We start from the raw sequence: 24,947 nt of genomic DNA on the forward strand, positions 1-24,947 counted from the left end.
CTGTTCTGTGAAATCATCTCACAGAGTTACAGCTTTCCCCTCAAGAAGCCTTCGCTAAGACAGTTCTTGTGGAATTGGCATAGTGATATTTGGAACACCATAGAGGTCTAGGGTGAAAAAGTAAATATCCTCAGATGAAATCTGGAAACAATCTTTCTGAAAAACTGCTTAGTGTTCTGTTAATTCATCTCACAGTGTTACATCTGTGTTTCTTGGATGTCTTTGCTAGCCTTATTTCTGTGGAATCTGAGAACAGATATTTCGGATCCCTTTGAAGACTTTGGGCCAAAGAAAATATCCTCTGATAACCAAGAGAAAGAAGCTTTCTGAGAAACTTCTTTGTGTTCTGTGAAATCATCTCACAGAGTTACAGCTTTCCCCTCAAGAAGGCTTTCGCTAAGAAACTTCTTGTCTAATTGGCAAAGTGATATTTGGAAGCCCATAGATGGCTATGGTGAAAAAGGAAATATCCTCAGTTGAAACCTGGAAAGAAGCTTTCTAAGAAACTGCTTAGTGTTCTGTTAGTTCATTTCACCGAGTTACATCTGTGTTTCGTGGATCTCTTTGCGAGCCTTATTTCTGTGGATTCTGAGAACAGATATTTCGGATCCCCTTGAAGAATAGAAGGCCAAAGGAAATATCCTCCGATAACCAAGAGAAAGAAGGTTTCTGAGAAACTTCTTTGTGTTCTGTGAAATCAACTCACAGAGTTTCAGCTTTCCCCTCAAGAAGCCTTTCGCTAAGACAGTTCTTCTGGAATTGGCAAAGTGATATTTGGAAGTCCTTAGAGGGCTACGGGGAAAAAGGACATATCCTCAGATGAAACCTGGAAAGAAGCTTTCTGAGAAACTGATCTGTGATGTGAGACTTCCACTCACAGAGTTACATCTGTATTTCGTGGATCTCTTTTCTAGCCTTATTTATGTTTAATCTGAGAACAGATATTTCGGATCCCTTTGAAGACTATAGGGCCAAAGGAAATATCCTCCGATAACAAAGAGAAAGAAGCTTTCTGAGAAACTTCTTTGTGTTCTGTGAAATCACGTCAGAGAGTTACAGCTTTCCCCTCAAGAAGCCTTTCGCTAAGACAGTACTTGTGGAATTGAAAAAGTGATATTTGGAAGCCCATAGTGGGCAATGGTGAAAAAGTAATTATCCTCTGCTGAATTCTGGAAAGAAGCTGTCTAAGAAACTGCTCTGTGATGTGTGACTTCCACTCAAAGAGTTACATCGGTCTTTCTTGGATCTCTTTGCTAGCCTTATTTCTGTGGAATCTGAGAACAGATATTTCGGATCCCTTTGAAGACTATAGGGCCGAAGGAAATATCCTACGATAACAAAGAGAAAGAAGCTTTCCAAGAAACTTCTTTGTGTTCTGTGAAATCATCTCACAGAGTTACAGCTTTCCCCTCAAGAAGCCTTTCGCTAAGACAGTTATTGTGGAATGGGCAAAGTGATATTTGGAAGACTATATAGGGCTATGGTGAAAAAGGAAATATCCTCTGATGAAATCTGGAAAGAAGCTTTCTAAGAAACTGCATTGTGATGTGTGACTTCCATTCACAGAGTTACATCTGTATTTCGTGGATCTCTTTGCTAGCCTTATTTCTGTGGAATCTGAGAACAGATATTTCCGATCCCTTTAAAGACTATAGGGCCAAAGGAAATATCCTTCTATAACATAGAGAAAGAAGCTTTGTGAGAAACTTCTTTGTGTTCTGTGAAATCATCTCACAGAGTTACAGCTTTCCCCTCAAGAAGCCTTTCGCTAAGACAGTTCTTGTGGAATTGGCAAAGTGATATTTGGAAGCCCATAGAGGGCTAAGGTGTAAAAGGAAATATCCTCCGATGAAATCTGGAAAGAAGTTTTCTGAGAAACTGCTTAGTGTTCTGTTAATTCCTCTCACAGAATTTCATCTGTGTTTCGTGGAACTCTTTGCTAGGCTTATTTCTGTGGAATCTGAGAACAGATATTTCGGATCCCTTTGAAGAGTATAGGGCCAAAGGAAATATCCTCCGACAAAAAAGAGAAAGAAGCTTTCTGAGAAACTTCTTTGTGTTCTATGAAATCATCTCACAGAGTTACAGCTTTCCCCTCAAGAAGACTTTCGCTAAGACAGTTCTTGTGTAATTGGCAAAGTGATATTTCGAAGCCCAAAGAGGGCTATGGTTAAAAAGGAAGTATCCTCAGATGAAATCTGGAAAGAAGCTTTCTGAGAAACTGCTTAGTGTTCTGTTGATTCATCTCACAGAGTTACATGTGTGTTTCCTGGATCTCTTTGCTAGCCTTAATTCTGTGGAATTTGAGAACAGATATTTCGAATCCCTTTGAAGGCTATAGGGTCAAAGGAAATATCCTCCAATAATAAAGAGAAAGAAGCTTTCTGAGAAACTTCTTTGTGTTCTGTGAAATCATATCACAGAGTTACAGCTTTCCCCTCAAGAAGCCTTTTGCTAAGACAGTTCTTGTGGTATTGGCAAAGTGATATTTGGAAGCCATAGAGATCTATGGTGAAAAAGGAAATATCCTCAGATGAAATCTGGAAAGAAGCTTTCTGAGAAAATGCTTAGTGTTCTGTTAATTCATCTCACAGAGTTACATTTGTATTTCGTGGATCTCTTTGCTAGCCTTATTTCTGTGGAATCTGAGAACAGATATTTCGGATCCCTTTGAAGACTATAGCGCCAAAGGAAATATCCTCCGATAACAAAGAGAAAGAAGCTTTCTGAGAAACTTCTTTGTGTTCTGTGAAATCAAGTCAAAGAGTTTCAGATTTCCCCTCAAGAAGCCTTTCGCTAAGACAGTTCTTGTGGAATTGGCAAAGTGATATTTGGAAGCCCATAGAGATCTATGGTGAAAAAGGAAATATCCTCAGATGAAATCTGGAAAGAAGATTTCTTAGAAACTGCTCTGTGATGTGTGACTTCACTCACAGAGTTACATCTGTATTTCGTGGATCTCTTTGCTAGCCTTATTTCTGTGGAATCTGAGAAGAGATATTTCGGATCCCTTTGAAGACTATAGCGCCAAAGGAAATATCCTCCGAAAACAAAGAGAAAGAAGCTTTCTGAGAAACTTCTTTGTGTTCTCTGAAATCATCTCACAGAGTTACAGCTTTCCCCTCAAGGAGCCTTTCGCTAAGACAGTTCTTGTGGAAGGGGCAAGGAGATATTTGGAAGCCCAAAGAGGGCTATGGTGAATAAGGAAATATCCTCCGATGAAATCTGAAAAGAAGATTTATGAATAACTGCTTAGTGTTCTGTTAATTCATCTCACAGAGTTACATCTGTATTTCGTGGATCTCTTTGCTTGCCTTATTGTTGTGGAATGTGAAAACAGATATTTCGGATTCCTTTGAAGAATAGTAGCCCAAAGGAAATATCCTCCGATAACAAAGAGAAAGAAGCTTTCTGAGAAACTTCTTTGCGTTCTGTGAAATCATATCACAGAGTTACAGCTTTCCCCTAAATGGGCGTTTCGCTAAGACAGTTCTTGTGGAATTGGCAAAGTGATATTTGGAAGCCCTTAGAGATCTATGGTGAAAAAGGAAATATCCTCAGATGAAATTTGGAAAGATTTCTTAGAAACTGCTCTGTGATGTGTGACTTCACTCAAAGAGTTACATCTGTATTTCGTGGATCTCTTTGCTGGCCTTATTTCTGTGGAATCTGAGAACAGATATTTCGGATCCCTTTGAAGACTATTGGGCCAAAGGAAATATCCTCCGATAACAAAGAGAAAGAAGCTTTCTGAGAAACTTCTTTGTGTTCTGTGAAATCAATTCACAGAGTTTCAGCTTTCCCCTCAAGAAACCTTTCGGTAAGACAATTCTTGTGGAATTGGCAATGTGATATTTGGAAGCCCATAGAGGGATATGGTGAAAAAGAAATATCCTCAGATGAAATCTGGAAAGAAGCTTTCTGAGAAACTGCTCTGTGATGTGAGACTTCCACTCACAGAGTTACATCTGTATTTCGTGGATTTCTTTTCTAGCCTTATTTCTGTGGAATCTGAGAACAAATATTTCGGATGCCTTTGAAGACTATAGGGCCAAATGAAATATCCTCTGATAACAAAGAGAAAGAAGCTTTCTGAGAAACTTCTTTGTGTTCTTTGAAATCAACTCACAGAGTTTCAACTTTGCCCTCAAGAAGCCTTTCGTTAAGACAATTCTTGTGGATTTAGCAAAGTGATATTTGGAAGCCCATAGAGGGCTGTGTTGAAAAAGGAAATATCCTCAGATGAAATCTGGAAAGAAGCTTTCTGAGAAACTTCTCTGTGATGTGTGACTCCCACTGACAGAGTTACATCTCTATTTCGTGGATCTCTTTGCTAGCCTTATTTCTGTGGAATTTGAGAACAGATATTTCGGATCCCTTTGAAGACTATAGGGCCAAAGGAAATATCCTCCGATAACAAAGCGAAATAAGCTTTCTGAGAAACTTCTTTCTGTTCTGTGAAATCATCTCACAGAGTTACAGCTTTCCCCTCAAGAAGCCTTCGCTAAGACAGTTCTTGTGGAATTTGCATAGTGATATTTGGAACACCATAGAGGTCTAGGGTGAAAAAGTAAATATCCTCAGATGAAATCTGGAAACAATCTTTCTGAAAAACTGCTTAGTGTTCTGTTAATTCATCTCACAGTGTTACATCTGTGTTTCTTGGATGTCTTTGCTAGCCTTATTTCTGTGGAATCTGAGAACAGATATTTCGGATCCCTTTGAAGACTTTGGGCCAAAGAAAATATCCTCTGATAACCAAGAGAAAGAAGCTTTCTGAGAAACTTCTTTGTGTTCTGTGAAATCATCTCACAGAGTTACAGCTTTCCCCTCAAGAAGGCTTTCGCTAAGAAACTTCTTGTCTAATTGGCAAAGTGATATTTGGAAGCCCATAGATGGCTATGGTGAAAAAGGAAATATCCTCAGTTGAAACCTGGAAAGAAGCTTTCTAAGAAACTGCTTAGTGTTCTGTTAGTTCATTTCACCGAGTTACATCTGTGTTTCGTGGATCTCTTTGCGAGCCTTATTTCTGTGGATTCTGAGAACAGATATTTCGGATCCCCTTGAAGAATAGAAGGCCAAAGGAAATATCCTCCGATAACCAAGAGAAAGAAGCTTTCTGAGAAACTTCTTTGTGTTCTGTGAAATCAACTCACAGAGTTTCAGCTTTCCCCTCAAGAAGCCTTTCGCTAAGACAGTTCTTCTGGAATTGGCAAAGTGATATTTGGAAGTCCTTAGAGGGCTACGGGGAAAAAGGACATATCCTCAGATGAAATCTGGAAAGAAGCTTTCTGAGAAACTGCTCCGTGATGTGTGACTTCCACTCACAGAGTTACATCTGTATTTCGTGGATCTCTTTTCTAGCCTTATTTCTGTGCAATCTGAGAACAGATAATTCGGATCCCTTTGAAGACTATAGGGCCAAAGGAAATAACCTCCGATAACAAAGAGAAAGAAGCTTTCTGAGAAACTTCTTTGTGTTCTGTGAAATCATCTCACTGGGTTACAGATTTCCCCTCAAGAAGCCTTTCGCTAAGAAAGTTCTTGTGGAATTGGCAAAGTGATATTTGGAAGCCCAAAGTGGGCTATGGTGAAAAAGGAAATATCCTCAGTTGAAACCTGCAAAGAAGCTTTCTAAGAAACTACTTAGTGTTCTTTTAGTTCATCTCACCGAGTTACATCTGTGTTTCGTGGATCTCTTTGCTAGCCTTATTTCTGTGGAATCTGAGAACAGATATTTCGGATCCCTTTGAAGACTATAGGGCCAAAGGAAATATCCTATGATAACAAAGAGAAAGAAGCTTTCTGAGAAACTTCTTTGTGTTCTGTGAAATCACCTCACAGAGTTACAGCTTTCCCCTCAAGAAGCCTTTCGCTAAGACAGTTCTTGTGGAATTGGCAAAGTGATATTTGGAAGTCCATAGAGGGCTATGGTGAAAAAGGAAATATCCTCCGATGAAACCTGGAAAGAAGCTTTCTGAGAAACTGATCTGTGATGTGAGACTTCCACTCACAGAGTTACATCTGTATTTCGTGGATCTCTTTTCTAGCCTTATTTATGTTTAATCTGAGAACAGATATTTCGGATCCCTTTGAAGACTATAGGGCCAAAGGAAATATCCTCCGATAACAAAGAGAAAGAAGCTTTCTGAGAAACTTCTTTGTGTTCTGTGAAATCACGTCAGAGAGTTACAGCTTTCCCCTCAAGAAGCCTTTCGCTAAGACAGTTCTTGTGGAATTGAAAAAGTGATATTTGGAAGCCCATAGTGGGCTATGGTGAAAAAGTAATTATCCTCTGTTGAAATCTGGAAAGAAGCTGTCTAAGAAACTGCTCTGTGATGTGTGACTTCCACTCAAAGAGTTACATCTGTCTTTCTTGGATCTCTTTGCTAGCCTTATTTCTGTGGAATCTGAGAACAGATATTTCGGATCCCTTTGAAGACTATAGGGCCGAAGGAAATATCCTACGATAACAAAGAGAAAGAAGCTTTCCAAGAAACTTCTTTGTGTTCTGTGAAATCATCTCACAGAGTTACAGCTTTCCCCTCAAGAAGCCTTTCGCTAAGACAGTTATTGTGGAATGGGCAAAGTGATATTTGGAAGACTATATAGGGCTATGGTGAAAAAGGAAATATCCTCTGATGAAATCTGGAAAGAAGCTTTCTAAGAAACTGCATTGTGATGTGTGACTTCCATTCACAGAGTTACATCTGTATTTCGTGGATCTCTTTGCTAGCCTTATTTCTGTGGAATCTGAGAACAGATATTTCCGATCCCTTTAAAGACTATAGGGCCAAAGGAAATATCCTTCTATAACATAGAGAAAGAAGCTTTGTGAGAAACTTCTTTGTGTTCTGTGAAATCATCTCACAGAGTTACAGCTTTCCCCTCAAGAAGCCTTTCGCTAAGACAGTTCTTGTGGAATTGGCAAAGTGATATTTGGAAGCCCATAGAGGGCTAAGGTGTAAAAGGAAATATCCTCCGATGAAATCTGGAAAGAAGTTTTCTGAGAAACTGCTTAGTGTTCTGTTAATTCCTCTCACAGAATTTCATCTGTGTTTCGTGGAACTCTTTGCTAGGCTTATTTCTGTGGAATCTGAGAACAGATATTTCGGATCCCTTTGAAGAGTATAGGGCCAAAGGAAATATCCTCCGACAAAAAAGAGAAAGAAGCTTTCTGAGAAACTTCTTTGTGTTCTATGAAATCATCTCACAGAGTTACAGCTTTCCCCTCAAGAAGACTTTCGCTAAGACAGTTCTTGTGTAATTGGCAAAGTGATATTTCGAAGCCCAAAGAGGGCTATGGTTAAAAAGGAAGTATCCTCAGATGAAATCTGGAAAGAAGCTTTCTGAGAAACTGCTTAGTGTTCTGTTGATTCATCTCACAGAGTTACATGTGTGTTTCCTGGATCTCTTTGCTAGCCTTAATTCTGTGGAATTTGAGAACAGATATTTCGAATCCCTTTGAAGGCTATAGGGTCAAAGGAAATATCCTCCAATAACAAAGAGAAAGAAGCTTTCTGAGAAACTTCTTTGTGTTCTGTGAAATCATATCACAGAGTTACAGCTTTCCCCTCAAGAAGCCTTTTGCTAAGACAGTTCTTGTGGTATTGGCAAAGTGATATTTGGAAGCCCATAGAGATCTATGGTGAAAAAGGAAATATCCGCAGATGAAATCTGGAAAGAAGCTTTCTGAGAAAATGCTTAGTGTTCTGTTAATTCATCTCACAGAGTTACATTTGTATTTCGTGGATCTCTTTGCTAGCCTTATTTCTGTGGAATCTGAGAACAGATATTTCGGATCCCTTTGAAGACTATAGCGCCAAAGGAAATATCCTCCGATAACAAAGAGAAAGAAGCTTTCTGAGAAACTTCTTTGTGTTCTGTGAAATCATCTCACAGAGTTACAGCTTTCCCCTCAAGAAGCCTTTCTCTAAGACAGTTCTTGTGGAAGGGGCAAAGAGATATTTGGAAGCCCAAAGAGGGCTATGGTGAAAAAGGAAATATCCTCAGATGAAATCTGGAAAGAAGTTTTATGAATAACTGCTTAGGGTTCTCTTAATTCATCTCAAAGAGTTACATCTGTATTTCGTGCATCTCTTTGCTTGCCTTATTTCTGTGGAATCTGAGAACAGATATTTCGGATTCCTTTGAAGAATAGAAGCCCAAAGGAAATATCCTCCGATAACAAAGAGAAAGAAGCTTTCTGAGAAACTTCTTTGTGTTCTGTGAAATCATCCCACAGAGTTACAGCTTTCCCTTCAAGAAGCCTTTCACTAAGACAGTTCTTGTGGAATTGGCAAAGTGATAATTGGAATCCCATAAAGGGCTATGGTGAAAAAGGAAATATCCTAAGATGAAATGTGGAAAGAAGCTTTCTGAGAAACTGCTTAGCATTCTGTTAATTCATCTCACAGAGTTACATCTGTATTTCGTGGATCTCTTTGCTAGCCTTATTTCTGTGGAATCTGAGAACAGATATTTCGGATCCCTTTGAATACTATAGGGCGAAAGGAAATATCCTCCGATAACAGAGAGAAAGAAGGTTTCTGAGAAACTTCTTTGTGTTCTGTGAAATCATCTCACAGAGTTACAGCTTTCCCCTCAAGAAGCCTTCGCTAAGACAGTTCTTGTGGAATTGGCAAAGTGATATTTGGAAACCCATAGAGGTCTATGGTGAAAAAGGAAATATCCTCAGATGAAATCTGGAAACAAGCTTTCTGAGAAACTGCTTAGTGTTCTGTTAATTCATCTCACATAGTTGCATCTGTGTTTCGTGGATGTCTTTGCTACCCTTATTTCTGCGGAATCTGAGAACAGATATTTCGGATCCCTTTGAAGATTTTGGGCCAAAGGAAATATCCTCCGATAACAAAGAGAAAGAAGCTTTCTGAGAAACTTCTTTGTGTTCTGTGAAATCATCTCACAGAGTTACAGCTTTCCCCTCAAGAAGCCTTTCGCTAAGAAAGTTCTTGTCTAATTGGCAAAGTGATATTTGGAAGCCCATAGAGGGCTATGGTGAAAAAGGAAATACCCTCATTTGAAACCTGGAAAGAAGCTTTCTAAGAAACTGCTTAGTGTTCTGTTAGTTCATTTCACCGAGTTACATCTGTGTTTCGTGGATCTCTTTGCGAGTCTTATTTCTGTGGATTCTGAGAACAGATATTTCGGATCCCCTTGAAGAATAGAAGGCCAAAGGAAATATCCTCCGATAACCAAGAGAAAGAAGCTTTCTGAGAAACGTCTTTGTGTTCTGTGAAATCAACTCACAGAGTTTCAGCTTTCCGCTCAGGAAGCCTTTCGCTAAGACAGTTCTTCTGGTATAGGCAAAGTGATATTTGGAAGCCCTGAGAGGGCTACGGTGAAAAAGGACATATCCTCAGATGAAATCTGGAAAGAACCTTTCTGAGAAACTGCTCTGTGATGTGTGACTTCCACTCACATAGTTACATCTGTATTTCGTGGATCTCTTTGCTAGCCTTATTTCTGTGGAATCTGAGAACAGATATTTCGGATCCCTTTGAAGACTACAGGGCCAAAGGAAATATCCTCCGATTACAAAGAGAAAGAAGCTTTCTGAGAAACTTCTTTGTGTTCTGTGAAATCATCTCACTGGGTTACAGATTTCCCCTCAAGAAGCCTTTCGCTAAGAAAGTTCTTGTGGAATTGGCAAAGTGATATTTGGAAGCCCAAAGTGGGCTATGGTGAAAAAGGAAATATCCTCAGTTGAAACCTGCAAAGAAGCTTTCTAAGAAACTACTTAGTGTTCTTTTAGTTCATCTCACCGAGTTACATCTGTGTTTCGTGGATCTCTTTGCTAGCCTTATTTCTGTGGAATCTGAGAACAGATATTTCGGATCCCTTTGAAGACTATAGGGCCAAAGGAAATATCCTATGATAACAAAGAGAAAGAAGCTTTCTGAGAAACTTCTTTGTGTTCTGTGAAATCACCTCACAGAGTTACAGCTTTCCCCTCAAGAAGCCTTTCGCTAAGACAGTTCTTGTGGAATTGGCAAAGTGATATTTGGAAGTCCATAGAGGGCTATGGTGAAAAAGGAAATATCCTCCGATGAAACCTGGAAAGAAGCTTTCTGAGAAACTGATCTGTGATGTGAGACTTCCACTCACAGAGTTACATCTGTATTTCGTGGATCTCTTTTCTAGCCTTATTTATGTTTAATCTGAGAACAGATATTTCGGATCCCTTTGAAGACTATAGGGCCAAAGGAAATATCCTCCGATAACAAAGAGAAAGAAGCTTTCTGAGAAACTTCTTTGTGTTCTGTGAAATCACGTCAGAGAGTTACAGCTTTCCCCTCAAGAAGCCTTTCGCTAAGACAGTTCTTGTGGAATTGAAAAAGTGATATTTGGAAGCCCATAGTGGGCTATGGTGAAAAAGTAATTATCCTCTGTTGAAATCTGGAAAGAAGCTGTCTAAGAAACTGCTCTGTGATGTGTGACTTCCACTCAAAGAGTTACATCTGTCTTTCTTGGATCTCTTTGCTAGCCTTATTTCTGTGGAATCTGAGAACAGATATTTCGGATCCCTTTGAAGACTATAGGGCCGAAGGAAATATCCTACGATAACAAAGAGAAAGAAGCTTTCCAAGAAACTTCTTTGTGTTCTGTGAAATCATCTCACAGAGTTACAGCTTTCCCCTCAAGAAGCCTTTCGCTAAGACAGTTATTGTGGAATGGGCAAAGTGATATTTGGAAGACTATATAGGGCTATGGTGAAAAAGGAAATATCCTCTGATGAAATCTGGAAAGAAGCTTTCTAAGAAACTGCATTGTGATGTGTGACTTCCATTCACAGAGTTACATCTGTATTTCGTGGATCTCTTTGCTAGCCTTATTTCTGTGGAATCTGAGAACAGATATTTCCGATCCCTTTAAAGACTATAGGGCCAAAGGAAATATCCTTCTATAACATAGAGAAAGAAGCTTTGTGAGAAACTTCTTTGTGTTCTGTGAAATCATCTCACAGAGTTACAGCTTTCCCCTCAAGAAGCCTTTCGCTAAGACAGTTCTTGTGGAATTGGCAAAGTGATATTTGGAAGCCCATAGAGGGCTAAGGTGTAAAAGGAAATATCCTCCGATGAAATCTGGAAAGAAGTTTTCTGAGAAACTGCTTAGTGTTCTGTTAATTCCTCTCACAGAATTTCATCTGTGTTTCGTGGAACTCTTTGCTAGGCTTATTTCTGTGGAATCTGAGAACAGATATTTCGGATCCCTTTGAAGAGTATAGGGCCAAAGGAAATATCCTCCGACAAAAAAGAGAAAGAAGCTTTCTGAGAAACTTCTTTGTGTTCTATGAAATCATCTCACAGAGTTACAGCTTTCCCCTCAAGAAGACTTTCGCTAAGACAGTTCTTGTGTAATTGGCAAAGTGATATTTCGAAGCCCAAAGAGGGCTATGGTTAAAAAGGAAGTATCCTCAGATGAAATCTGGAAAGAAGCTTTCTGAGAAACTGCTTAGTGTTCTGTTGATTCATCTCACAGAGTTACATGTGTGTTTCCTGGATCTCTTTGCTAGCCTTAATTCTGTGGAATTTGAGAACAGATATTTCGAATCCCTTTGAAGGCTATAGGGTCAAAGGAAATATCCTCCAATAACAAAGAGAAAGAAGCTTTCTGAGAAACTTCTTTGTGTTCTGTGAAATCATATCACAGAGTTACAGCTTTCCCCTCAAGAAGCCTTTTGCTAAGACAGTTCTTGTGGTATTGGCAAAGTGATATTTGGAAGCCCATAGAGATCTATGGTGAAAAAGGAAATATCCGCAGATGAAATCTGGAAAGAAGCTTTCTGAGAAAATGCTTAGTGTTCTGTTAATTCATCTCACAGAGTTACATTTGTATTTCGTGGATCTCTTTGCTAGCCTTATTTCTGTGGAATCTGAGAACAGATATTTCGGATCCCTTTGAAGACTATAGCGCCAAAGGAAATATCCTCCGATAACAAAGAGAAAGAAGCTTTCTGAGAAACTTCTTTGTGTTCTGTGAAATCATCTCACAGAGTTACAGCTTTCCCCTCAAGAAGCCTTTCTCTAAGACAGTTCTTGTGGAAGGGGCAAAGAGATATTTGGAAGCCCAAAGAGGGCTATGGTGAAAAAGGAAATATCCTCAGATGAAATCTGGAAAGAAGTTTTATGAATAACTGCTTAGGGTTCTCTTAATTCATCTCAAAGAGTTACATCTGTATTTCGTGCATCTCTTTGCTTGCCTTATTTCTGTGGAATCTGAGAACAGATATTTCGGATTCCTTTGAAGAATAGAAGCCCAAAGGAAATATCCTCCGATAACAAAGAGAAAGAAGCTTTCTGAGAAACTTCTTTGTGTTCTGTGAAATCATCCCACAGAGTTACAGCTTTCCCTTCAAGAAGCCTTTCACTAAGACAGTTCTTGTGGAATTGGCAAAGTGATAATTGGAATCCCATAAAGGGCTATGGTGAAAAAGGAAATATCCTAAGATGAAATGTGGAAAGAAGCTTTCTGAGAAACTGCTTAGCATTCTGTTAATTCATCTCACAGAGTTACATCTGTATTTCGTGGATCTCTTTGCTAGCCTTATTTCTGTGGAATCTGAGAACAGATATTTCGGATCCCTTTGAATACTATAGGGCGAAAGGAAATATCCTCCGATAACAGAGAGAAAGAAGGTTTCTGAGAAACTTCTTTGTGTTCTGTGAAATCATCTCACAGAGTTACAGCTTTCCCCTCAAGAAGCCTTCGCTAAGACAGTTCTTGTGGAATTGGCAAAGTGATATTTGGAAACCCATAGAGGTCTATGGTGAAAAAGGAAATATCCTCAGATGAAATCTGGAAACAAGCTTTCTGAGAAACTGCTTAGTGTTCTGTTAATTCATCTCACATAGTTGCATCTGTGTTTCGTGGATGTCTTTGCTACCCTTATTTCTGCGGAATCTGAGAACAGATATTTCGGATCCCTTTGAAGATTTTGGGCCAAAGGAAATATCCTCCGATAACAAAGAGAAAGAAGCTTTCTGAGAAACTTCTTTGTGTTCTGTGAAATCATCTCACAGAGTTACAGCTTTCCCCTCAAGAAGCCTTTCGCTAAGAAAGTTCTTGTCTAATTGGCAAAGTGATATTTGGAAGCCCATAGAGGGCTATGGTGAAAAAGGAAATACCCTCATTTGAAACCTGGAAAGAAGCTTTCTAAGAAACTGCTTAGTGTTCTGTTAGTTCATTTCACCGAGTTACATCTGTGTTTCGTGGATCTCTTTGCGAGTCTTATTTCTGTGGATTCTGAGAACAGATATTTCGGATCCCCTTGAAGAATAGAAGGCCAAAGGAAATATCCTCCGATAACCAAGAGAAAGAAGCTTTCTGAGAAACGTCTTTGTGTTCTGTGAAATCAACTCACAGAGTTTCAGCTTTCCGCTCAGGAAGCCTTTCGCTAAGACAGTTCTTCTGGTATAGGCAAAGTGATATTTGGAAGCCCTGAGAGGGCTACGGTGAAAAAGGACATATCCTCAGATGAAATCTGGAAAGAACCTTTCTGAGAAACTGCTCTGTGATGTGTGACTTCCACTCACATAGTTACATCTGTATTTCGTGGATCTCTTTGCTAGCCTTATTTCTGTGGAATCTGAGAACAGATATTTCGGATCCCTTTGAAGACTACAGGGCCAAAGGAAATATCCTCCGATTACAAAGAGAAAGAAGCTTTTTGAGAAACTCCTTTGTGTTCTTTGAAATCATCTCACATAGTTACAGCTTTCCCCTCAAGACCCCTTTCGCTAAGACAGTTCTTGTGGAATTGGCAAAGTGATATTTGGAAGCCCAATGAGGGTTATGGTGAAAAAGGAAATATTCTCAGATGAAATCTGGAAAGAAGCTTTCTGAGAAACTGCTTAGTGTTCTCTTAATTCATCTAACAGTGTTACATCTGTGTTTCATGGATCTCTTTGCTAGCGTTAATTCTGTGGAATCTGAGAACAGATATTTCGGTTCCCTTTGAAGACTCTAGGGCCAAAGGAAATATCCTCCGATAACAAAGAGAAAGAAGCTTTCTGAGAAACTTCTTTGTGTTCTGTGAAATCATCTCACAGAGTTACAGCTTTCCTCTAAAGAAGCCTTTCGCTAAGACAATTCTTGTGGATTTGGAAAAGTGATATTTGGAAGCCCATAGACGGCTGTGGTGAAAAAGGAAATATCCTCAGATGAAATCTGGAAAGAAGCTTTCTGAGAAACTGCTTTGTGATGTGAGACTTCCACTCACAGAGTTACATCTGTGTTTCGTGGATCTCCATGCCAGCCTTATTTCTGTGGAATATGAGAACAGATATTTCGGATCCCCTGAAGACTTAGGGTTAAAGGAAATATCCTCCGATAACAAAGAGAAAGAAGCTTTCTGAGAAACTTCTTTGTGTTCTGTGAAATCATATCACAGAGTTACAGCTTTCTCCTCAAGAAGCCTTTCGCTAAGACAGTTCTTGCGGAATTGGCAATGTAATAATTGGAAGCCCATAGAGGGTTACGGTGAAAAAGTAAATACCCTCAGATGAAATCTGGAAAGAAGCTTTCTGAGAAACTTCTCTGTGATGTGTGACTTCCACTCACAGAGTTACATCTGTGTTTCGTGGAACTCTTTGCTAGGCTTATTTCTGTGGAATCTGAGAACAGATATTTTGGATCCGTTTTAAGACTACAGGGCCAAAGGAAATATCCTCCGATAACAAAGAGAAAGAAGCTTTCTGAGAAACTCCTTTGTGTTCTGTGAAATCATCTCACACAGTTACAGCTTTCCCCTCAAGAAGCCTTTCGCTAAGACAGTTCTTGTGGAATTGACAAAGTGATATTTTGAAGCCCAAAGAGGGCTATTTTGAAAAAGGAAATGTCCACAGATGAAATCTGGAAAGAAGCTTTCTGAGAAACTGCTTAGTGTTCTCTTGATTCATCTTCCAGGGTTACATCTGTGTTTCCTGGATCTCTTTGCCAGCCTTATTTCTGTGGAATCTGAGAACAGATATTTCGGATCCCTTTGAACGCTATAGGGTCAAAGGAAATATCCTCCGATGACAAAGAGAAAGAAGCTTTCTGAGAAACTTCTTTGTGTTCTGTGAAATCATATCACAAGTTACAGCTTTCCCCTCAAGAAGCCTTTTGCTAAGACAGTTCTTTTGGTATTGGCAAAGTGATATTTTGAAGCACATAGAGGTCTATGGTGAAAAAGGAAATATCCTCAGTTGAAATCTTTATAGAAGCTTTCTGAGAAACTGCTTAGTGTTCTGTTAATTCATCTCACAGAGTTACATTTGTATTTCGTGGATCTCTTTGCTAGCCTTATTTCTATGGAATCTGAGAACAGATATTTCGGATCCCTTTGAAGACTATAGCGCCAAAGGAAATATCCTCCGATAACAAAGAGAAAGAAGCTTTCTGAGAAACTTCTTTGTGTTCTGTGAAATCATCTCACAGAGGTACAGCTTTCCTCTCAAGAAGCCTTTCGCTAAGACAGTTCTTGTGGAAGTGGCAAAGAGATATTTGGAAGCCCATAGAGGGCTATATTGAAAAAGGAAATATCCTCTGATAAAATCTGGAAAGAAGCTTCCGGAGAAACTGCTTAGTGTTCTGTTAATTCATGTCACAGAGTTACATCTGTATTTCGTGGATCTCTTTGCTAGCCTTATTTCTGTGAATTCTGAGAACAGATATTTCGGATCCCTTTGAAGACTATAGGGCCAAAGGAAATATCCTCCGATAACAAAGAGAAAGAAGCTTTCTGAGAAACTTCTTTGTGTTCTGTGAAATCATATCACAGAGTTACAGCTTTCCCCTCAAGAAGCCTTTCGCTAAGACAGTTCTTGTGGAATTGGCAAAGTGATATTTGGAAGCCCATAGAGGGCTAAGGTGAAAAAGGAAATATCCTCAGATGAAATCTGGAAAGTAGATTCCTGAGAAACTGCTTAGTGTTCTGTTAATTCATCTCACAGAGTTACATCTGTATTTCGTGGATCTCTTTGCTAGCCTTATTTCTGTGGAATCTGAGAACAGATAATTCGGATCCCTTTGAAGACTATAGGGCCAAAGGAAATAACCTCCAATAACAAAGAGAAAGAAGCTTTCTGAGAAACTTCTTTGTGTTCTGTGAAATCATCTCACTGGGTTACAGGTTTCCCCTCAAGAAGCCTTTCGCTAAGAAAGTTCTTGTGGAATTGGCAAAGTGATATTTGGAAGCCCAAAGAGGGCTATGGTGAAAAAGGAAATATTCTCAGATGAAATCTGGAAAGAAGCTTCCTGAGAAACTGCTTAGTGTTCTGTAAATTATTTCACAGAGTTACATCTGTATTTCGTGGATCTCTTTGCTAGCCTTATTTCTGTGGAATCTGAGAACAGATATTTTGGATCCCTTTGAAGACTATAGGACCAAAGGAAATATCCTCCGATAACAAAGAGAAAGAAGCTTTCTGAGAAACTTCTTTGTGTTCTGTGAAATCATCTCACAGAGTTACAGGTTTCCCCTCAAGAAGCCTTTCGCTAAGACAGTTCTTGTGGAGTTGGCAAAGTGATATTTGGAAGCCCTTAGAGGGCTACGGTGAAAAAGGAAATATCCTCAGATGAAATCTGGAAAGAAGCTTCCTGAGAAACTGGTTAGTGTTCTGTTAATTCATCTCAAAGAGTTACATCTGTATTTCGTGGATCTCTTTGCTAGCCTTATTTCTGTGGAATCTGAGAACAGATATTTCGGATCCATTTGAAGACTATAGAGTCAAAGGAAATATCCTCCGATAACAAAGAGAAAGAAGCTTTCTGAGAATCTTCTTTGTGTTCTGTGAAATCATCTCACAGAGATACAGCTTTCCCCTCAAGAAGCCTTTCGCTAAGAAAGTTCTTGTGTAATTTGCAAAGTGATATTTGAAAGCCCAAAGAGGGCTATGGTGAAAAAGGAAATATCCTCAGATGAAATCTGGAAAGAAGCTTCCGGAGAAACTGCTTAGTGTTCTGTTAATTCACTTCACAGAGTTACATCTGTATTTCGTGGATCTCTTTGCTAGCCTTATTTCTGTGAATTCTGAGAACAGATATTTAGGATCCCTTTGAAGACTATAGGGCCAAAGGAAATATCCTCCGATAACAAAGAGAAAGAAGCTTTATGAGAAACTTCTTTGTGTTCTGTGAAATCATCTCACAGAGTTACAGCTTTCCCTTCAAGAAGCCTTTCGCTAAGACAGTTCTTGTGGAATTGGCATAGTGATATTTGGAAGCCCATAGAGGGCTAAGGTGAAAAAGGAAATATCCTCAGATGAAATCTGGAAAGTAGATTCCTGAGAAACTGCTTAGTGTTCTGTTAATTCATCTCACAGAGTTACATCTGTATTTCGTGGATCTCTTTGCTAGCCTTATTTCTGTGGAATCTGAGAACAGATATTTCGAATCCCTTTGAAGACTATGGGGCCAAAGGAAATAACCTCCGATAACAAAGAGAAAGAAGCTTTCTGAGAAACATCTTTGTGTTCTGTGAAATCATCTCACTGGGTTACAGCTTTCCCCTCAAGACGCCTTTCACTAGGAAAGTTCTTGTGGAATTGGCAAAGTGATATTTGGAAGCCCAAAGAGGGCTATGGTGAAAAAGGAAATATTCTCAGATGAAATCTGGAAAGAAGCTTCCTGAGAAACTGCTTAGTGTTCTGTAAATTCATTTCACAGAGTTATATCTGTATTTCGTGGATCTCTTTGCTAGCCTTATTTCTGTGGAATCTGAGATCAGATATTTTGGATCCCTTTGAAGACTATAGGGCCAAAGGAAATATCCTCCGATAACAAAGAGAAAGAAGCTTTCTGAGAAACTTCTTTGTGTTCTATGAAATCATCTCACAGAGTTACAGGTTTCCCCTCAAAAGCCTTTCGCTAAGATAGTTCTTGTGGAGTTGGCAAAGTGATATTTGGAAGCCCTCAGAGGGCTACGGTGAAAAAGGAAATATCCTCAGATGAAATCTGGAAAGAAGCTTCCTGAGAAACTGGTTAGTGTTCTGTTAATTCATCTCACAGAGTTACATCTGTATTTCGTGGATCTCTATGCTAGCCTTATTTCTGTGGAATCTGAGAACAGATATTTCGGATCCATTTGAAGACTATAGGGCCAAAGGAAATATCCTCCGATAACAAAGAGAAAGAAGCTTTCTGAGAAACTACTTTTTTTCTGTGAAATCATCTCACAGAGTTACAGCTTTCCCCTCAAGAAGCCTTTAGCTAAGACAGTTCTTGTGGAATTGGCAAAATGATATTTGGAAGCCCCTAGAGGGCTATGGTGAAAAAGGAAATATCCTCAGTTGAAATCTGGAAAGAAGCTTCCTGAGAAACTGCTTAGTGTTATGTTAATTCATCTCACAGAGTTACATCTGTATTTCGTAGATCTCTTTGCTAGCCTTCTTTCTGTGGAATCTGAGAACAGATATTTCAGATCCCTTTGAAGACTATAGGGCCAATGGAAATATCCTCTGATAACAAAGAGAAAGAAGCTTTCTGAGAAACTTCTTTATGTTCTGTGAAATCATCTCACAGAGCTACAGCTTTCCCCTCAAGAAGCCTTTCGCTAAGACAGTTCTTGTGGAATTGGCAAAGTGATATTTGGAAGCCCTTAGAGGGCTATTGTGTAAAAGGAAATATCCTCAGATGAAATCTGGAAAGAAGCTTCCTGAGAAACTGCTTAGTTTTCTGTAAATTCATCTCACAGAGTTACATCTGTATTTCGTGGATCTCTTTGCTAGCCTTATTTCTGTGGAATCTGAGAACAGATAATTCGGATCCCTTTAAAGACTATAGGGCCAAAGGAAATAACCTCCGATAACAAAGAGAAAGAAGCTTTCTGAGAAACTTCTTTGTGTTCTGTGAAATCATCTCACAGAGTTACAGCTTTCCCCTCAAGAAGCCTTTCGCTAAGACAGTTCTTGTGGAATTGGCCAAGTGATATTTGGAAGCCCTTAGAGGGCTATGGTGAAAAAGGAAATATCCTCAGATGAAATCTGGAAAGAAGCTTCCTGAGAAACTGCTTAGTGTTCTGTTAATTCATCTCACAGAGTTACATGTGTATTTCTTGCATCTGTTTGCTAGCCTTATTTCTGTGGAATCTGAGAACAGATATTTTGGATCCCTTTAAAGACCATAGGGCCAAAGGAATTATCCTCCGATAACAAAGAGAAAGAAGCTTTCTGAGAAACTTCTTTGTGTTCTGTGAAATCATCTCACAGAGTTACTGCTTACCCCTCAGGAAGCCTTTCGCTAAAACATTTCTTGTGGAATTGGCAAAGGGATATTTGGGAGCCCTTAGAGGGCTCTGGTGAAAAAGGAAATATCCTCAGATGAAATCTGGGAAGAACCTTCCTGAGAAACTGCTTAGTATTCTGTTAATTCATCTCACAGAGTTACATCTGTATTTCGTGGATCTCTTTGCTAGCCTTCTTTCTGTGGAATATGAGAACAGATACTCGCATCACTTTGAAGACTATAGAGCCAAAGGAAATATCCTCCGATAAAAAAGAGAAAGAAGTTTTCTGAGAAACTTCTTAGTGTTCTGTGAAATCATCTCACAGAGATACAGCTTTCACCTCAAGAAGCCTTTCGCTAACAAAGATCTTGTGGAATTGGCAAAGTGATATTTGGAAGCCCCTAGAGGGCTATGTTGTAAAAGGAAATATCCTCAGATGAAATCTGGAAAGAAGCTTCCTGAGAAACTGCTTAGTGTTCTGTTAATTCATCTCACAGACTTACATCTGTATTTCGTGGACCTCTTTGCTAGCCTTATTTCTGTGGAATCTGAGAACAGATATTTCGGATCCCTTTGAAGACCATAGGGCCAAAGGAAATATCCTCCGATAACAAAGAGAAAGAAGCTTTCTGAGAAACTTCTTTGTGTTCTGTGAAATCATCTCACAGAGTTACAGCTTTCCCCTCAAGAAGCCTTTCGCTAACAAAGATCTTGTGGATTGGCAATGTGATATTTGGAAGCCCAAAGAGGGCTATGGTGTAAAAGGAAATATCCTCAGATGAAATCTGGAAAGAAGATTCCTGAGAAACTGCTTACCGTTCTGTTAATTCATCTCACAGAGTTACATCTGTATTTCGTGGATCTCTTTGCTAGCCTTATTTCTGTGGAATATGAGAACAGATATTTCGGATCCCTTTGCAGACTGTAGGGCGAAAGGAAATATCCTCCGATTACAAAGAGAAAGAAGCTTTCTGAGAAACTTCTTTGTGTTCTGTGAAATCATCTCACAGAGTTACAGGTTTCCCCTCAAGAAGCCTTTCGCTAAGACAGTTCTTGTGGAATTGGCAAAGTGATATTTGGAAGCCCTTAGAAGGCTATGGTGAAAAAGGAAATATTCTCAGAGGAAATCTGGAAAGAAGCTTCCTGAGAAACTGCTTAGTGTTCTGTTAATTCATCTCACAGAGTTACATCTGTATTTCGTGGATCTCTTTGCTAGCCTCATTTCTGTGGAATCTGAGAACAGATATTTCGGAACCCTTTGAAGAATATAGGGCCAAAGGAAATATCCTCCGATAACAAAGAGAAGAAGCTTTCTGAGAAACTTCTTTGTGTTCTGTGAAATCATCTCACAGAGTTACAGCTTTCCCCTCAAGAAGCCTTTCGCTAAGACAGTTCTTGTGGAATTGGCAAAGTGATATTTGGAAGCACATAGAGGGCTATGGTGTAATAGGAAATATCCTCAGATGAAATCTGGAAAGAAGCTTCCTGAGAAACTGCTTAGTGTTCTGTTAATTCATCTCAGAGAGTTACATCTGTATTTCGTGGCTCTCTTTGCTAGCCTTATTTCTGTGGAATCTGAGAACTGATATTTCGGATCCCTTTGAAGAGTATAGGGCCAAAGGAAATATCCTCCGATAACAAAGAGAAAGAAGCTTTCTGAGAAACTTCTTTGAGTTCTGTGAAATCATCTCACAGAGTTACAGCTTTCCCCTCAAGAAGCCTTTCGCTAAGACAGTTCTTGTGGAATTGGCAAAGTGATAATTGGAAGCCCTTAGAGGGCTATGGTGAAAAAGGAAATATCCTCAGATGAAATCTGGAAAGAAGCTTCCTGAGAAATGCTTAGTATTCTGTTAATTCATCTCACAGAGTTACATCTGTATTTCTTGGATCTCTTTGCTAGCCTTATTACTGTGGAATCTGAGAACAGATATTTAGGATCCCCTTGAAGACTATAGGGACAAAGGAAATATCCTCCGATAACAAAGAGAAAGAAGCTTTCTGAGAAACTTCTTTGTGTTCTTTGAAATCATCTCACAGAGTTACAGCTTTCCCCTCAAGAAGCCTTTCGCTAAGACAGTTCTTGTGGAATTGGCAAAGTGATATTTGGAAGCCCCTAGAGGGCTATGGTGTAAAAGGAAATATCCTCAGATGAAATCTGGAAAGAAGCTTCCTGAGAAACTGCTTACTGTTCTGTTAATTTATCTCACAGAGTATCATCTGTATTTCGTGGATCTCTTTGCTAGCCTTATTTCTGTGGAATCTGAGAACAGATATTTCGGATCCCTTTGAAGACTATAGGGCCAAAGGAATTATCCTCCGATAACAAAAGAGAAAGAAGCTTTCTGAGAAACTACTTTTTTTCTGTGAAATCGTCTCACAGAGTTAAAGCTTTCCCCTCAAGAAGCCTTTCGCTAAGACAGTTCTTGTGGAATTGGCAAAATGATATTTTTAAGCTCCTAGAGGGCTATGGTGAAAAAGGAAATATCCTCAGTTGAAATCTGGAAAGAAGCTTCCTGAGAAACTGCTTAGTGTTCTGGTAATTCATCTCACAGAGTTACATCTGTATTTCGTGGATCTCTTTGCTAGCCTTATTTCTGTGGAATATGAGAACAGATATTTCGGATCCCTTTGAAGACTATAGGGCCAAAGGAATTATCCTCCGATAACAAAGAGAAAGAAGCTTTCTGAGAAACTACTTTTTTTCTGTGAAATCATCTCACAGAGTTAAAGCTTTCCCCTCAAGAAGCCTTTCGCTAAGACAGTTCTTGTGGAATTGGCAAAATGATATTTGCAAGCTCCTAGAGGGCTATGGTGAAAAAGGAAATATCCTCAGATGAAATCTGGAAAGAAGCTTCCTGAGAAACTGCTTAGTGTTCTGGTAATTCATCTCACAGAGTTACATCTGTATTTCGTGGATCTCTTTGCTAGCCTTCTTTCTGTGGAATCTGAGAACAGATATTTCGGATCCCTTTGAAGACTATAGGGCCAAAGGAAATATCCTCTGATAACAAAGAGAAAGAAGCTTTCTGAGAAACTTCTTTATGTTCTGTGAAATCATCTCACAGAATTACAGCTTACCCCTCAAGAAGCCTTTCGCTAAGACAGTTTTTGTGGAATTGACAAAGTGATATTTGGAAGCCCATAGAGGGCTATTGTGTAAAAGGAAATATCCTCAGATGAAATCTGGAAAGAAGCTTCCTGAGAAACTGCTTAGTGTTCTGTTAATTCATCTCACGGAGTTACATCTGTATTTCATGGTTCTCTTTGCTAGCCTTGTTTCTGTGGAATCTGAGAACAGATATTTCGGATCCCTTTGAAGACCATAGGGCCAAAGGAAATATCCTCCGATAACAAAGAGAAAGAAGTTTTCTGAGAAACTTCTTTGTGTTCTGCGAAATCATCTCACAGAGTTACAGCTTTCCCCTAAAGAAGCCTTTCGCTAAGACAGTTCTTGTGGAATTGGCAAAGTGATATTTGGAAGCCCTTAGAGGGCTATGGTGAAAAAGGAAATATCCTCAGATGAAATCTGGAAAGAAGCTTCCTGAGAAACTGCTTAGTGGTCTTTTAGTTCATCTCACCGAGTTACATCTGTGTTTCGTGGATCTCTTTGCTAGCCTTATTTCTGTGGAATCTGAGAACAGATATTTTGGATCCATTAAAGACCATAGGGCCAAAGGAATTTTCCTCCGATAACAAAGAGAAAGAAGCTTTCTAAGAAACTTCTTTGTGTTCTGTGAAATCATCTCACAGAGTTACTGCTTACCCCTCAGGAAGCCTTTCGCTAAGACAGTTCTTGTGGAATTGGCAAAGGGATATTTGGGAGCCCTTAGAGGGCTCTGGTGAAAAAGGAAATATCCTCAGATGAAATCTGGGAAGAACCTTCCTGAGAAACTGCTTAGTATTCTGTTAATTCATCTCACAGAGTTACATCTGTATTTCGTGCATCTCTTTGCTAGCCTTCTTTCTGTGGAATCTGAGAACAGATATTTCGCATCCCATTGAAGACTATAGAGCCAAAGGAAATATCCTCCGATAAAAAAGAGAAAGAAGTTTTCTGAGAAACTTCTTAGTGTTCTGTGAAATCATCTCACAGAGATACAGCTTTCCCCTCAAGAAGCCTTTCGCTAAGACAGTTCTTGTGGAATTCCCGAAGTGATATTTGGAAGCCCATAGAGGGCTCTGGTGAAAAAGGAAATATCCTCAGATGAAATCTGGATAGAAGCTTCCTGAGAAGCTCCTTAGTGCTCTGCTAATTGATCTCACAGAGTTACATCTGTATTTCGTGGATCTCTTTGCTAGCCTTATTTTTGTGGAATCTGAGAACAGATATTTCGGATCCCTTTGAAGACCATAGGGCCAAAGGAAATATCCTCCGATAACAAAGAGAAAGAAGCTTTCTCAGAAACTTCTTTGTGTTCTGTGAAATCATCTCACAGAGTTACAGCTTTCCCCTCAAGAAGCCTTACGCTAACAAAGATCTTGTGGAATTGGCAAAGTGATATTTGGAAGCCCCTAGAGGGCTATGTTGTAAAAGGAAATATCCTCAGATGAAATCTGGAAAGAAGCTTCCTGAGAAACTGCTTAGTGTTCTGTTAATTCATCTCACAGAGTTACATCTGTATTTCGTGGACCTCTTTGCTAGCCTGATTTCTGTGGAATCTGAGAACAGATATTTCGGTTCCCTTTGAAGACTCTAGGGCCAAAGGAAATATCCTCCGATAACAAAGAGAAAGAAGCTTTCTGAGAAACTTCTTTGTGTTCTGTGAAATCATCTCACAGAGTTACAGCTTTCCTCTAAAGAAGCCTTTCGCTAAGACAATTCTTGTGGATTTGGAAAAGTGATATTTGGAAGCCCATAGACGGCTGTGGTGAAAAAGGAAATATCCTCAGATGAAATCTGGAAAGAAGCTTTCTGAGAAACTGCTTTGTGATGTGAGACTTCCACTCACAGAGTTACATCTGTGTTTCGTGGATCTCCATGCCAGCCTTATTTCTGTGGAATATGAGCACAGATATTTCGGATCCCCTGAAGACTTAGGGTTAAAGGAAATATCCTCCGATAACAAAGAGAAAGAAGCTTTCTGAGAAACTTCTTTGTGTTCTGTGAAATCATATCACAGAGTTACAGCTTTCTCCTCAAGAAGCCTTTCGCTAAGACAGTTCTTGCGGAATTGGCAATGTAATAATTGGAAGCCCATAGAGGGTTACGGTGAAAAAGTAAATACCCTCAGATGAAATCTGGAAAGAAGCTTTCTGAGAAACTTCTCTGTGATGTGTGACTTCCACTCACAGAGTTACATCTGTGTTTCGTGGAACTCTTTGCTAGGCTTATTTCTGAGGAATCTGAGAACAGATATTTTGGATCCGTTTTAAGACTACAGGGCCAAAGGAAATATCCTCCGATAACAAAGAGAAAGAAGCTTTCTGAGAAACTCCTTTGTGTTCTGTGAAATCATCTCACACAGTTACAGCTTTCCCCTCAAGAAGCCTTTCGCTAAGACAGTTCTTGTGGAATTGACAAAGTGATATTTTGAAGCCCAAAGAGGGCTATTTTGAAAAAGGAAATGTCCTCAGATGAAATCTGGAAAGAAGCTTTCTGAGAAACTGCTTAGTGTTCTCTTGATTCATCTTCCAGGGTTACATCTGTGTTTCCTGGATCTCTTTGCTAGCCTTATTTCTGTGGAATCTGAGAACAGATATTTCGGATCCCTTTGAACGC

The sequence above is a fragment of the Macaca nemestrina genome, chromosome 14 (assembly GCF_043159975.1).
Source record: "Macaca nemestrina isolate mMacNem1 chromosome 14, mMacNem.hap1, whole genome shotgun sequence".
Lineage (NCBI taxonomy): Eukaryota > Metazoa > Chordata > Mammalia > Primates > Cercopithecidae > Macaca > Macaca nemestrina.